The sequence below is a fragment of the Protopterus annectens genome, chromosome 5.part0 (assembly GCF_019279795.1).
Source record: "Protopterus annectens isolate FY-2018-M chromosome 5.part0, PAN1.0, whole genome shotgun sequence".
Taxonomy (NCBI): Eukaryota; Metazoa; Chordata; order Ceratodontiformes; family Protopteridae; genus Protopterus; species Protopterus annectens.
This window is the reverse complement of record NC_056735.1, coordinates 1,083,781,352-1,083,793,402: the sequence shown is the minus strand read 5'-3', so window position 1 is coordinate 1,083,793,402 and position 12,051 is coordinate 1,083,781,352. Positions and strand designations below refer to the sequence as shown.

At 44.1% G+C, this 12,051-nt stretch overlaps 1 protein-coding gene across 2 annotated transcripts in view; it reads left to right on the top strand.

The window, feature by feature from the left end:
- LOC122801533 (interleukin-1 receptor type 1-like) overlaps positions 1-12,051 on the top strand; it is a 786,539-nt gene that overhangs the window by 370,733 nt on the left and 403,755 nt on the right. The gene's annotated exons all lie outside the window — the stretch shown is intronic.

The window sequence follows — 12,051 nt, the reverse complement described above, 5'->3', positions numbered from 1 at the left end:
CCTGGCCTTCATAGGTTCATAGGTTCATAGGTTCATACTAGGCTATCTGCCCGAGGGCATTTATAAGCCTAGCCCATTGTTTTGTGGCTTACGCCACCCCTTTAGTATGGGGAACTATACCCATTATTTTGCTGTGCCTCTGTCGAGCAGTGACACTGAGGTAATTCCTGGGGTATATCTGCGATCTCCCATCCATTGGTCAAGATTTCTCTTGAACAAGGCCAGCGAGGTGCTCTGCCTCACATGTACCGGGATTTTGTTCCACAGCATAGGGAGTCTTTGGGTGATGAATCTATCTCTCCAGCACGCCCTATTAATAGCCGTGTCGAGGTTTAAGTCTCCGCCTTGTGGCTCTGATGGATCTAGATTTTTGAGGTGAAGCATATTCATCAAATCTGGGTTTGACATGGCCTTGTATGTTAGGCAAAGGTCACCTCTGAGCAGCGTAAGTGACTGAATAGAGCTGGAGTTCTTTCAGTCGGGCAGCATAGGACATATTTTGAGACCCTTTATCCTTTTGGTGAGGAACTTTGTGGCCTCTCCAGCTGCTGCAAGTGTCGGGTCAGATACATTCAATGGGGCATTGTACTCAATCATTGGTCTGATGAGTGATGAGTAAAGGGAGACTATGACCTCCCTTGATCTAGATGAGAATCCCTTCATGATAAGGTGGGCAATGTAGAAGGACTTCCTAACTACTTTAGCTACATGGGTGTCGAATGACAGACTACTATCAACCTGGGTCCCCAGGTCCCTGATAACTTCTTCTGTGCTCAGTGGATTGCCACCTATTTTGTAGCTAGTAACCTTGTTTTCCAAGGGTATGACTATGCATTTTGGCATTTAACTTTAGGCGTGGCTCTGGCACCAGTTATCCGTTTCTGTGAGACCCTTCTGAAGGATATCTGTGTCAGATGTGTTTTCTACTATGGCAGTTTGCAGTCATCTGCAAACTTTGTCAGCCATAACCTCCTGTGTTTGCTTGTACTGAAAGTAGATGCTAAACAAGAGTGGGCCCAGGACTGAGCCTGTGGGACACCACTTGTGACAGGCTTTGAGTCTGACATGGCGCCAGCAACTCTGACCCTGTGGGTTCTGTCACTCAGCCAGTTTGCAACCCATCTTGTGATGTATGGGTTAACATTTAAGCTGATGAGTTTTCAATGATACCCGAGTGGGTATTGTATCAAGGCCTTAGCCAGATCGAGGTAGGCTGTATGGACTGCCTTTCCTCATCAATGGCTTTGGTGACTGTTTCAAAAAGTCAACCAAGTTTAAAAGGCATGATCTGCGTTTGACAAAGCCAAACTGGGTTGGATCCAAAGTCTGCAAATTCCTATGTCTTTATTTATGAGGTCCATTATGATCCTCTCCATGGCTTTGCAGATAAGGCTTGTCAAGCTAATGGGCTTCCAGGGTCTGTGGAGGCACCGCCTTTGTGAAGTGGGACCACAGTTGCAGTGCGCCACCCCTGATCCAGAGGTAAGACTTTGATTAAACAGCTGTCCTAGCTGTGGGTTTAATTCCTCATTGAGTTCAGTGGAGCACACAGCGGGGACACCATCGGGTCCCATGGATGCTGTGTTTTTGCTTTGGAGAGCAGTTCTCACTTGGGCGCTGGAGATGTTTGGGGGCTGCACTCATTTGGTATAGATATCTCTTTTGGGGAGGGGAGAAGTTTGCACTGAACCTGTCAGCCAGTATGTTGGCAATGTCTGTAGGATCAGTAATCTTCACATCATTTTGAACTAGTTCTGAGCATATCTGGGAGTTTCCTCCTAGGTTTCTAACATAGCTAAAGAAGGCCTTATGATTGTCTTTTTGAGTCTTTAGCTATTTTTCTCGAAATTTGCTTTGGATGATTTTATGAGAGCTCTTAGTTTTTACTTATAGTGATCAAGGGTGTCTTACCTTTAAGGATTTTGCTCTATCTTGTAGTAGCTTCCTCCTTTTGTTGTAGAGTTTGTTTATGGCTGGGGTCCACCAGACTGACTTGCCTTTGGTACAAAGAGTCTTTGTTTTGCTTGGGATTGCCTTATCCATGCAGTCCTGCAGGTGCTGGTAGAAGGCGTTTGTAAGTGATTCAGCGGCTTGAGTATTGTTTCCGGGGGCCTGAAAGGAGACCACACTAGTCTTTAGAAGTGTGAAGTCGGGTTTTGAGAAGTTCTTTACTGTGGTCTTTTTTATTTCAGGTGGGGTGGGGATGAGGATCTCCAGTGAGATTAGTTTGTGATCTGTTCTCACCAGTGAGGGTATACTTCGGTGTTGAACATTGTGCTCCCATGTTCGTGATGATGAGATCAAGTATGTTATCTCCTCTTGTGGGGATGGTGACTAGTTGTTCCATGGCATTTGAGTTTATGAATTCCAGGAACTTTTGGGCTAGGGTGTTTGGGCTTGAGTAGTGTTCCCAGTCTATATTAGGGGTAAGTCACCTAGTATGATGGTGTTTGGTGATACATTTATCCCCTCTAGTGTTTTCAGGAAGGCCATGTGAGTTTCCTGAGTTTGTGAGGGTGGCCTGTAACATGCTACAATTTGCAGAGCAGTCTTGCCTATGGTTAATTGCACCTGGATGGTCTCCGATGACCAGTCTTGAGGTGTGGGTGTCCTTGATGAATATGGATACCCCCCCCCTTCTTGGTATTGTCCGGATTTTGGGGCCGGAACGCATGATATGAGGTAAAACCTGATAGCGCTGGGGTGCTCTCAGGAGCCTTGAACCAGGTTTCTGTCACAGCACAGACATCGATGTTCTCCATACTGAGAAGGGCCTCGAGTGCGTGCATTTTGAGATTTAGACTTCTGGCATTGAACAGCATTACCCTTAGTTTTTTTCCTAATTTCCTCCCTCAAATACTGACAGATATGGCTGGACAATATCCTACAGTTTTCCCTGCCAGTCTGTTTGATATGGGCATTCTCACACAGTGTAGCAACTGCCTCATGTACACAGACAATCATCTACAAACACCACCAAGGAACATAATTTGTGAGAGATGCAATGATATTAGGAACCTACAGTCCATGCTCTCTTCCTCACAAGCCCACATGCCTCACACTGTAAAGGGTGTCAACGCAGTTAGCACACCTCACACATCACCCACACCTACACAACACACACACACATATGCGTAGGTCCTCAACATAAACATCCCCAAGCAAAGGAGACTTCCGAGGCTAAACCACGTGCCAACTCCACAGTCCTGCAGAACATATACCAAACATAGCCACACACCTGTGTCCCACAGCAACTAAGGCATTATCATAAATCAAACATATTAGTCATAGGAGACTCCATTGTGAGACACTCAGATATGCATCTCACCAGGCTGTATATGGAGAAGATCATGGTTACTTGTCTGTCAGGTGCCAGAATCTGCTATATCACATACGCATTGCTGTCTCTCAACAACAGGTACTGTTATGAGTCTGTCATAGTCCATACTGGCATGTCTGACCTAAGACTTACCTCCCTAGACTGTATGACGTGAGACACGATTGTCTCAGGCAGGTATGCCTGTAGCCTTAAGCAGCATTCTGCTGTCACCCAGAATGATGTCACAGTACAATCAGGAAATGATTGACCTTAACATTTAGCTTGGTTTCTGATGCCATTCCAGGGGGACCCAGTACCTGAAAGCCTGGGGATGATATCATCAACAGACCATGATGCTTTGCCAGAGGTGGCCTCCAGCTGTCTCACCTGGCCATCAGGCTTCTGGCCATGGTTTTTGCCACCCCCATAGTGCCTTTATTAGGAAAAGTGGTGACGTTAACACTACCAACATGAACATTTCCACATATCACAAATTGAAGGCCATGCTGCTAAACACTAGGAGTCTAAATATGAATCTGCATGCATTGCAAGCAGTCATCACCCTGGACAATGCTGACATCTGTGCAATCACAGACACATGTTTCAAAGCTGCAGAGAGCACCCCAGCCTTACAAGGTCACCCATCCTATCATACAGTCAGACTACCTGCACAATGTGTGAAGTATGCCTGTGTGACATTCACAGACTGAGAGGAACAGACTGACAGTACATCATGTGATATGCTACCTTTATCCACCAGTACTTACTGTCACTTCTGTGTAAAGCACAATCCAGTAGCATTAGTATATGAGCCGTCCATTGTTGGAGGGACTCAGAGGGCCAGAACTGTGATCTAAATCACAGCAGAGCCAAAAGGGAAGTCTGTAGGTGCTGGACAGCTAATATCAACATGTCATTCCAAGATATGTACTACAGACCTACTGTTGTAATCCCTATTTCCCCTAACTGCATCCTCCCATCAGCATCCCATTACATGGGAGCCTCTATTACATACCTCATTTAGTGCTGTTCTCCTTTATGTGCAGGAATCCTGTACTATAATGCTTATGTTCTCAAAATCTGTCTTTGTAAAGAAAGTCATAGACCTGTTTACTATAGGCAGCAGCTTGCCTTGTGTAGGTAATGTTCATGAACAGGTGATTGCCTGTGCACCAGTCTGTCGCTCACACTTGCTAATTGTATCCAGAACAGCTGGATTGCATTTTTATTAGCCAATGGCATGGCACCACAGTGCTATATTTAAGGCCTTCATGTAGGCCTTGGCCCTTTTCCTGGCCTGTGAGGTGTCACAGCATTACAGAGGGTAGGTAAAAATACTGTCCATTGTCTGGATTTATGTGGCATGTCCACAGTTTGGCATGCTATGTTTGGCCATTGTGGACAGACTTTCTGATTATGTGGCAGTTTACTGTTTAACAATGTGGGTTGAGGTCAGTCAGGGGACAGACAGATGTGAGTGTCATATGTCCTTTGCATCAGAATATGCATGCTGCTGCAGTAGCTGCTGGTCTGTCAGCTGTGTATGTTTGTAGGGGAAGCCTGTGACACGTCCCTGTCACTTGACAATCCCCCACCCCTTTATGTATGGGTGTTGTGTGGATCCCCTGATCTAGGTGTTTGGGAGGTATGGTAGGTCTGTAGCAGGTAGCTGGACATACTGCCACATATGTTGCAGGCTGCAACTGCTGCATTCTAGCCAGGGGTCATACTGGGGATTGTGAACACACTGGGGGACAGTATGCTGTATAAGTCAGTGGGGGAGCAGTGTCAGCTGTGTTGTCACAGCATAGCCAGAGTGAGGGTACCCATAACAGTCCAGGTGAGGCATGTGCCTCAGGTACATATATTATGTAATAGTGTCATCCAGTTAGTGGTAGGTGACATTTAGGATGCCTATACATATTTTTGAAGTGTGTCCCAACCTACAGACCTTTGATGTGCTAATATGGGCGGCAGTAACTGCAGTAGCATCAACCGATTCTGCTTAAAATTGCTGGGCTCAGTCATTTATTTGCTACTTTGACAAGTATGTACTTGACATGCAACCGACTAGAATGCAAGCCAGGACTGTGGGTGGCAAAATGTAAAGCATGCTAGGAAAGTAACAGATTGAGGCACTAAGTCAATACTGTAGCAGGTGTATTTGGAAGACATATATGCATGCATACAGCCTGTTACACAGGATTGACATGAACATGTGCTTTTGTATGGGTATGACATGTGACATTGAACTGTCTGTCATGTTTTTCTAATCTCAATCTGTACTGACTTGCCAGAACTTCAGCACACAGAATAGGTTTTGTGACAACCGTGCCAAAAGTAAGTTGCCAACATAATGTTTTGAGAACAGCATATGTTAAAAGTAAACCATACCCAGTGTATAACAGTAAAAAGTATGATGCAGATAAGGGGTGGGGGGGAGAGAAAGACATTCCATTAAGTACCAGCATAAGCTATATTGTTTGCAACAGTACTCTTATATACTCTACAGGTTTGCCCTTACTTTAGGTATACAGGTGCCCTATAGCATCTGTAGCACTCACATACCTCTCAAGCTATCCATGAGATATTATGGGCCAAGCTGTAACACCTACAGGTACACAACTACAGGGGACTATTACGTATCAGGGAACATATGTGACTACCAGGGTGTACTATAGACTGATGTAGTGTGAATGTGCTATTGAGATAAATCAAGTGGCTGTTAAATCTGTGTCCCAGGGATTTGGCAACAGTGATCACAGTCCATGACAGCATGTCACTTGAGAGACATGCATCGTGCACAGTGCAGAGAGTTTATGCTTATCATGCCATCCTTGGCAAGCATGGGGTTACACTATCAGCAGACATTCACAGACACACCAGGCATACATCTGTACCAAGATTAAACATTTTTGTTTGTTTCAATAACTTGTTGACTTTTTCTTTACTGAAGTCTTATCACCTTGCTGAGCAATGCTGTTAACACTCTGGTACATCTAGACACGCAAATTAGTAACCCATTTGAACAGCTACTACAGCCATTTACTTACCTGTAATTTCTGTGGGGAGAACATTTGTTAACAATACATAACTGTTTCTATGAATATTTAGTAATCCTTGTCCCTGGATTCGAACCCCAGTTTGTGTGTGACAAAAATGCATATCAGACCTAGTGTTTATGCATATCAGACCTAGTGTTTATCACACAGAGCTACTAAGCCACTGCTGAATGCTGATTGACAGATATATCCCTAGAGCTCACCTGGTAACAAACTGTGACCTAGTAATAGCGGTAGAGTGTTATACAAGACTGCAGTGACACTTGAACACACATGCATGAGATTCATGCATGACAGAGATAGTAGGTGAACTGTGTATTAATACTTGGAATGCAGGTGTACACAATTAACCTCTAGTGGGTGGGAATATGTGTGATGTGTACAGAGCATATTGGACTGCTGGGTTGGCTACCTGACCCATATACAGTTGCAGATGGTATATTTACAGTCTACAGCTATTACAGTTTCATACTTGCTTGCAGCAGCATAACTAAGTTCAGGAATGCATACAGCTGAAATGCAATGGTTAACACAAGACAATCCTGAGATAAACACACTATTATACCTTAGCCATTACTATTCTAGGTGCAGATGTTATTGCAAAACAAATATCATACTGCATTATATCTTGTAGTACGGCTCCACATCTACACTGGAGCAAAACAGTCTTTATCAGCTAACCTTCAGTCACTTCATGGTATTATTCCTAATTTTACTTCACAGCACTTGTAATACATGATTTATTGACTCAACATCCCAAAATACACAAATGTTGCACAACACAGCTTTATTATGGGTGTCAAACCTAGCAGTTATCATGACTCCCATATCTGGCATGCATCACAGCTGTACCAGATGTTTGCCAGGGGGGACATCCCATACGGCCATCTACTGGGGGATGCTGGCTATGCTCTGGAACCGTGGAAGATGACATCCATCAGAAATATACCTACTGAAGAATGCCATAATGAGGCACATGCACAAACTAGGAACATCATAGGGTGTGTATTTGGGCTGCTCAAGTCATGTTTTCAGTGCCTAGATATATCTGGTGGAGCCGTGAAGTACTCTCCCAACCACATGTGCACAGATGTTCATAGTATGTGCCATGCTACACAATATGATCCTGTAGAAACAGTTATGCAGGATCATCAGAGGAAGGGATACACAGCCCCCACCAGTGCCTAGGTCCCCACAACCACACCCACAGGGGACATGGAGGAGGAACTCCTGAGGCTGTCTCTGTAGACAGACGAGACATGCCCAGTATGCCCTGGCCTTGGCCAAGAGATAACACATAGCACATGCACTGACAACATAGGGTCCTAGAGACTGACACCTTACTCTAACGCACATACATAGTAATAAGGATGCCAGCTAGACCACACATCCTGTACCTAACCGTGTATTGGCTGTGTACTGCATGCATCAGACAGAGTCAGCCCTGAAGCACAGGTCTCTCAACCGCTGTGTTTGCAAGGTAAGAAACTATCCTATACAACAAATATATGGGGTACTAGACTATGATAGCATATGTATGAACCTGCTGCATGTATGCAAGGGAATAGAGTGGGCTACGAGGCTACTTGCAGAGAACTACTGGGCTACTTGCAGAGAACTAACAGCTACTTGGGAGAACAGGTACTTTGTCCAATACTGGGTGCCCCATAATATTCATTAGGCCACATGGTGGAAACCCCACTGCATTATGCAAGGGAAATGCCAAACAGTGGGATCATAGGACATATGCACAACTGTCAATGCCAGAGTTCCCTACCCCCAGCACATAAGTGTTCTCATACAACTGCAGTAACAGTATGTTTGCAAGGATATATCAGCAGACCACTCAATTCCAAGGCTGTCACAAAGAACCTGGCCACATGTTGTATTTTCTACAAAATGGAGGTCACACTGTATGTTTGTATGCTGTTGATAGTGTGAGGAATTAAATCTCAATTTCCGGAGGCTGGTGTGGCTCACTGGGCTAAGGACATTAGCATGGTTGATGCTGTTGATGATTTGAAGCTCTCCACACCTACAACTTTTGCGTGTGAGTTACTCATATGGTATTAGTCCCACAGACTGTCATAACACGGTAATCTGTTACTGCAAGGAAGCTGTGATACAGTCAGAGAAAATGGGGGGACAGAGGTCCAAACCTACAGGCATTATAAATGCTATGAGTAACCTAGAAGGTGGCTAGTATAACAGCAGGTTGCAACAGATCAGATTAGCCACAGTATGTAAAAGCCATCAAATAACTGTGCCAGTACTTACAGCAATTCAGTGGACTGCATTTTATAGTATATTATCGGATAAACACAACTGTATGAGGAACACAGAAAACATATGGGGCAGAATGCTGGACATTCTGCAAAATCATGTACAGTGAGAGGCATGAAGACCGTAACCCTGTGTGTGGTGTTACATCATGTATCCCAGTCACATCACACAGACAATCACAATGCTAGGGGTCCAAAAAAGGGTGGGCCCTCGGGACTTATTTGTAATATGCCCATTTATGAGTGCAACCGATTCTGCTTAAAATTGCTGGGCTCAGTCATTTATTTGCTACTTTGACAAGTATGTACTTGACATGCAACCGACTGGAATGCAAGCCAGGACTGTGGGTGGCAAAATGTAAAGCATGCTAGGAAAGTAACAGATTGAGGCACTAAGTCAATACTGTAGCAGGTGTATTTGGAAGACATATATGCATGCATACAGCCTGTTACACAGGATTGACATGAACATGTGCTTTTGTATGGGTATGACATGTGACATTGAACTGTCTGTCATGTTTTTCTAATCTCAATCTGTACTGACTTGCCAGAACTTCAGCACACAGAATAGGTTTTGTGACAACCGTGCCAAAAGTAAGTTGCCAACATAATGTTTTGAGAACAGCATATGTTAAAAGTAAACCATACCCAGTGTATAACAGTAAAAAGTATGATGCAGATAAGGGGTGGGGGGAAGAGAAAGACATTCCATTAAGTACCAGCATAAGCTATATTGTTTGCAACAGTACTCTTATATACTCTACAGGTCTGCCCTTACTTTAGGTATACAGGTGCCCTATAGCATCTGTAGCACCTACATACCTCTCAAGCTATCCGCATGAGATATTATGGGCCAAGCTGTAACACCTACAGGTACACAACTACAGGGGACTGTTACGTATCAGGGAACATATGTGACTACCAGGGTGTACTATAGACTGATGTAGTGTGAATGTGCTATTGAGATAAATCAAGTGGCTGTTAAATCTGTGTCCCAGGGATTTGGCAACAGTGATCACAGTCCATGACAGCATGTCACTTGAGAGACATGCATCGTGCACAGTGCAGAGAGTTTATGCTTATCATGCCATCCTTGGCAAGCATGGGGTTACACTATCAGCAGACATTCACAGACACACCAGGCATACATCTGTACCAAGATTAAACATTTTTGTTTGTTTCAATAACTTGTTGACTTTTTCTTTACTGAAGTCTTATCACCTTGCTGAGCAATGCTGTTAACACTCTGGTACATCTAGACACGCAAATTAGTAACCCATTTGAACAGCTACTACAGCCATTTACTTACCTGTAATTTCTGTGGGGAGAACATTTGTTAACAATACATAACTGTTTCTATGAATATTTAGTAATCCTTGTCCCTGGATTCGAACCCCAGTTTGTGTGTGACAAAAATGCATATCAGACCTAGTGTTTATGCATATCAGACCTAGTGTTTATCACACAGAGCTACTAAGCCACTGCTGAATGCTGATTGACAGATATATCCCTAGAGCTCACCTGGTAACAAACTGTGACCTAGTAATAGCGGTAGAGTGTTATACAAGACTGCAGTGACACTTGAACACACATGCATGAGATTCATGCATGACAGAGATAGTAGGTGAACTGTGTATTAATACTTGGAATGCAGGTGTACACAATTAACCTCTAGTGGGTGGGAATATGTGTGATGTGTACAGAGCATATTGGACTGCTGGGTTGGCTACCTGACCCATATACAGTTGCAGATGGTATATTTACAGTCTACAGCTATTACAGTTTCATACTTGCTTGCAGCAGCATAACTAAGTTCAGGAATGCATACAGCTGAAATGCAATGGTTAACACAAGACAATCCTGAGATAAACACACTATTATACCTTAGCCATTACTATTCTAGGTGCAGATGTTATTGCAAAACAAATATCATACTGCATTATATCTTGTAGTAATGGCTCCACATCTACACTGGAGCAAAACAGTCTTTATCAGCTAACCTTCAGTCACTTCATGGTATTATTCCTAATTTTACTTCACAGCACTTGTAATACATGATTTATTGACTCAACATCCCAAAATACACAAATGTTGCACAACACAGCTTTATTATGGGTGTCAAACCTAGCAGTTATCATGACTCCCATATCTGGCATGCATCACAGCTGTACCAGATGTTTGCCAGGGGGGACATCCCATCTGACCATCTACTGGGGGATGCTGGCTATGCTCTGGAACCGTGGAAGATGACATCCATCAGAAATATACCTACTGAAGAATGCCATAATGAGGCACATGCACAAACTAGGAACATCATAGGGTGTGTATTTGGGCTGCTCAAGTCATGTTTTCAGTGCCTAGATATATCTGGTGGAGCCGTGAAGTACTCTCCCAACCACATGTGCACAGATGTTCATAGTATGTGCCATGCTACACAATATGATCCTGTGGAAACAGTTGCGGCAGGATCATCAGAGGGAAGGGATACACAGCCCCCCACCAGTGCCTAGGTCCCCACAACCACACCCACAGGGGGACATGGAGGAGGAACTCCCTGAGGCTGTCTCTGTAGACAGACGTAGACATGCCCAGTATGCCCTGGCCTTGGCCAAGAGATAACACATAGCACATGCACTGACAACATAGGGTCCTAGAGACTGACACCTTACTCTAACGCACATACATAGTAATAAGGATGCCAGCTAGACCACACATCCTGTACCTAACCGTGTATTGGCTGTGTACTGCATGCATCAGACAGAGTCAGCCCTGAAGCACAGGTCTCTCAACCGCTGTGTTTGCAAGGTAAGAAACTATCCTATACAACAAATATATGGGGTACTAGACTATGATAGCATATGTATGAACCTGCTGCATGTATGCAAGGGAATAGAGTGGGCTACGAGGCTACTTGCAGAGAACTACTGGGCTACTTGCAGAGAACTAACAGCTACTTGGGAGAACAGGTACTTTGTCCAATACTGGGTGCCCCATAATATTCATTAGGCCACATGGTGGAAACCCCACTGCATTATGCAAGGGAAATGCCAAACAGTGGGATCATAGGACATATGCACAACTGTCAATGCCAGAGTTCCCTACCCCCAGCACATAAGTGTTCTCATACAACTGCAGTAACAGTATGTTTGCAAGGATATATCAGCAGACCACTCAATTCCAAGGCTGTCACAAAGAACCTGGCCACATGTTGTATTTTCTACAAAATGGAGGGGTCACACTGTATGTTTGTATGCTGTTGATAGTGTGAGGAATTAAATCTCAATTTCCGGAGGCTGGTGTGGCTCACTGAGCTAACGACATTAGCATGGTTGATGCTGTTGATGATTTGAAGCTCTCCACACCTACAACTTTTGCGTGTGAGTTACTC